The sequence below is a fragment of the Palaemon carinicauda genome, chromosome 28 (genome assembly GCF_036898095.1).
Source record: "Palaemon carinicauda isolate YSFRI2023 chromosome 28, ASM3689809v2, whole genome shotgun sequence".
NCBI classification, from domain to species: domain Eukaryota; kingdom Metazoa; phylum Arthropoda; class Malacostraca; order Decapoda; family Palaemonidae; genus Palaemon; species Palaemon carinicauda.
Window position 1 is genome coordinate 65170501 of NC_090752.1, and position 5000 is coordinate 65175500.

A 5000-nucleotide genomic window follows, 5' to 3' on the forward strand; every position below is an offset into this window, starting at 1 on the left:
GCTATTACATAATGCTACTGTACTATGTGTGTGTTTATTTCGGCAATGTTTTCTATTTATTATATATTATCATTCTAATTATTTATTTCTTCATGGGGGTCTATAACCGAAAAAAAACACCAGCACCAGCTGTACCCATTGTTTATTTTTCCCTAACATACAAAAGGTCAGTAAATTCAGCTTCTTTGTTATGTCATGACAGATAAAAGAGGACAGACGCCGTTCGGCTAATGAGCAATGGAACGGGGTCCTAAAAACCCCCTACTGCATCCTTATAAAGGATGTATTCACTGATGAGATGGAACTTGCAATGAGCCATCGCTGAGGGGAAATTGAGATGGTCGAGGGGAAACGGACCCTTGCCCTCACTGGACTTGAGTCATCTTTCTTTTGACAGGCGAATAAAATGGCCAAATGGCTGGCCGTGGACAATTGGTGGACACAGCACCAGAAATCAGGAACCTCTTTTGGGAAATGCTTTCCAGGAAGAGTAAGATTTGAATAAGCGAAGCGTGAAATTTCCCTTACAAAGGGCACGCTTGGTTAGGGAGTTGATCAGGTCCTTCCAATTAAATCCTTCGATTGAGGAGGTATTTAGTGAACGTTTTAAGTGATAAAGAGTGCGAGGAGTCTCGATTTAGATACTATACTCAATTTTTTTTTTTTTAATGAGGCGCATTTGCACCGACTGGTAGCGGTGCCCTTTTAGCTCAGAAAAGTTTCCTGCTATCTGATTGGTTAGAATTATCTTGGGCAACCAATCAGAGATCGGGAAACTTTCCCGAGCTTAAAGGGCACCCCTGCGAGTCGGTGCAAATCTGCCTCACTAAAAAAGAATTGACTATTATTATTATTATTATTATTATTATTACTTGCTAAGCTACACTACAACCTTAGTTGGAAAAGCAGGATGCTATACGTCCCAGGGGCTCCAACAGGGAAAATAGCTCAGTGAGGAAAGGAAAAAAGGAAAACAAAATATTTCAAGAATAGCAACATCATTAAAATAAATATTTCCTATATAAACTATAAAAACTTTAACAAAACAAGAAGAGAGAAATTAGATAGAACAGCGTGCCCGGGTGTACGCTCTTTACATCTGTCAAAATATTCGAAATCCAAAAAGACTTGACATACTGGAAGTTGCATTAATATTTGTAAAGAGATTTTGCTTTATATTTCGTTGGGAAAATGTCTTGTGAGTTCTAGCAAAGGAAAAAAAAAGGAGAGAGAGAGAGAGAGAGAAGGACGAATCTTTCCATATAAGTATGAAGATAATTCGCAATATATCAAAGCTTTTTTTTTTTTTCATTAAATAGTATGTTGATGAGAGTTACCTTATTGATATCAGATAACTGACTCATAAATTGGATATTGATATTTATTAGTAAATAACCATCTTATGCTCTCTCTTGAGCAGTAAGACACATTGCACATTGGGGGGAGGGGGGGGGGGGGGTTTCCAAACAAGAACACTGATCTTAGTTTTTAAATGTTTAAAGATCTATCATGAATGCCAGAGGCCAGGGACATGACAATGCCCTAGAGTCTATCCATATACACATATGATCAGCGCCCAAGCCCTTTCTCCATCATGCTAGGACCTGGGAGAGCCAGATAATGGGTGCCGATGACTCAGCAGGTAACCCTGTAGGCTCTCCCAACCACCCACCATTCCTAGCTCACAAGGATGGTGAGGTTGCAGACAATATAAGAAACTATCAAGCTTGAGCGGGTCACGAACTCTCGTACAAGATGTCAAACAGGGTCTCTTTCAATAAATTGCCACAACTCATTTGCTCAAAACATTAGCTTTTGTTCATTAAATCTGGATTAATTTTATATTTTTCAGATCAGAAAGTTTCAGTATATAAATAAAATAAAGACGAAATGGTTTCGTTGGCCAGGAAAGGCTTTCCCATTAGATCTTTATATCTATAGAAAGATGAAAGGTCTCAGACAGAAATAGAGTTTAGGTGATCGGTTTAAAAGTTCATCTTTTGAATATTTAAATCAATTATGTAGGTTAACGTTTCACCATCTATTCTTCAAGTCATTTGGTTATATCTCTCTTTTATATTTATTTTTCTGAGAATTATTTTTTCCATTTTCTTTGAGTTATCATGATTATCCTTTATAATTCTTTTTTCACTTACTAGTGATATCCATATTTATATAATTCTTACACTTCCTTATTTTTATTATAAGCCCGCTCAACTTATTTTGAGAAATATCTTTGGGCTTTTAGATAATTTTTCTTAAAAGAAAAAAAAATTGAATTAAAAAAGTTTTCTTCGAGAATTCATATTGGTGGATGGTTAATCTTGAAGTTATTACCTCCGCCAACGAAGTTGGAAGGAGCTTATGTTTTCGCCCCTGTTTGTGTGTTTCTGTGTGTGAGTTTGTTTGCGAACAGCTTCCTGGCAACAATCTTAATCGCTGAGTAATGAAACTTTCAGGGATTAACTTATACAAAAAGCTGGAAATGGTCAAAGGTCAAGGTCACGGTCAAGCAAAAGTCGAATTCACGAATCAGCCATAAGTTTGGACATCATTGTCACAGAAGATTTAAATTTGGTTCATATTTGAGTGTATGAAAATGCACTTCAATTAATACATGTTAAGATCAAAGCTCAATGTCGAGCAAAAGGTCGAGGAATAAACTACCGCGGCGGAGGTCTGCGCTCTACTGAGTGCCCCTCTATTTTGGCTAGATTTCACTTTAATATTTTTCTGGGAGGCATTTGGTTTGTTGTTCTATTCTGAATACTAGAATGTACTTGACGCATCTTTTTCTCTCTTCTTTTATTCTTACCTACAATATCTATTCTCTTGAATATTACCGGCAGCATTGTTATGCAAATGAGCATTTAAAAATTAGCTATTTAATCCCTAATCCTAAATTAGTCTAAAAAAATTAGACTTCTATGAATATTCAATTAGTCCGCAACAATCTAGAATTCACATTCTGTATAGTTCTCGAAAATAATAATAAAAATATTGTATTATTTTTGGGTCTGTTATATTCAAACTTGATTTCTTACAATCACCTTAATAATTCTGCTGTATGATTCTTCTACTTGTATCTCACAAATTCTTTTTGAAATGTGTTCTAAAACTGTATATGAACTAAAATATTTTCTTTCCAGGAAAATATATCGTTTCAATTTATCAAATATACTGAAATAGATTTTCAGTCTATTTCCACTGCCATTGCAGAATATTGTAGGCAAAAGATGAATTAACAGGAATTAAATTTTATTTTTTGTGAAAGTGTATTTTGCGCATTGATAATTCCTATCAATAGGACATTATAAAACGAATAGAGATATATGAGACATGACGAGCCACAGAGACCTTCCATTTTTTAAACGTGATGACCGAAGAGTAGGAGAATATTTTGAGGGTTTTATTTGGATTTCCGACATGTTTATAAGACCAATCCTTGTTCTAGAATCAAAACAGTTTATTCTAACATACAGACCATCGACAGTTATACCAGCAAAAATGGTGACCTGGTATTTATTTATAACATTGCCGCTTCCTATCCTTCATGGTCATGTAGTGTTTTGGGTCATGTTGTTGTTGTTGTTGTTGTTGTTGTTATTATAAATAAAATATTAACAAAGACTATGCAAGTGAATGATTATTCATAAATTGTTTACTTTAAAATGAATAAATTTCAGGTACATGAGAGAAATAAACCATAATCTTTACCGCAACGAGAAACATGTGTGGCTATTTCCAACAATTCATTCAGAGGTAAACATTACTTTTCGCTGACTGAGATGGTGTGGCCATGTGTTGAGGAAGGATGCTGGGGAGATGGTAAGGAGGGCTTAGGAGGAACCTGTTAGGGGGGATATTGAGATACCCTCAGATAATTAGATGGCGAGATAAGGTGAAGGATGATATGGAGAGATGAGGTTTGGTGGGAGAGGATACCTTTGATAGTACTGGATAGGCATTGGAGAGGGCGCATCAGGCAACCGAACCTTAATGTTAAAGAAGAAGAAAAGAAAATGCGAAGGATGATAAGGAGCAAAGAGGTTTTCTGTAAGAGGATGCCTTTGATAGAAGGCATTGGAGAGGGCGCATCCGGCAACCGACCCCTTAACGTAGCAAAAACGGTGGGAGAGAAGAAGATTTATTTCAATGATGTGTATGCTTTGATAGATCACATGACTCATGATTTCTAAGATACTGGCACTGATGAGTAATGCGTGAAATTCATGGGAGTGTGCCATAAAATCATCTTAGATAAAATAGTGAGCAAAAAGAATAATTCAAACCATTTATACGGGGAAACTGAGCAATTGTCATTTGGTGTTCGGAATGATTTCAGAATTCATTGTTTCGAAGGTCGAAACTTCGACTCATCGTTTATTGTTTTGAGAGTTAGTTGTCTATTCAAAGGACAGAGGCTTCAAGCGGCTGTCATTTGAAACGGAAGTAACACGCAGTTAATCATGCGTCAGAAAGTTAACACACACATACTTGCAAGAGCTTATTTGTATGTATGTATGTTTGTGTATATATATATACATATATATATATATATATATATATATATATATATATATGTATATATATGTATATATGTATATGTATGCATATATATGCATATATATAGGTATATATATACATATATATATGTATATATATACAGTATATTTATATCTATATATATATATATATATATATATATATATATATATATACACACACACACACACACACATATATATATATATATATATTGCACATGATAATTTCCTCAATAACACTCGTCATTTTATTTTATTTTTAATATGGAAATTCTCAAATCAAAGACCCAAGGGATACTCTTTTCAGAATAAGTATGCAAGGCAAAAGTATTTAAATACTAAAAAGTATTTTAGGGTCATTTGAATGAATGCATATATATATATATATATTCCTTTATAATTAATGTGCATAAACTTTATATATATATATATATATATATATATATATATATA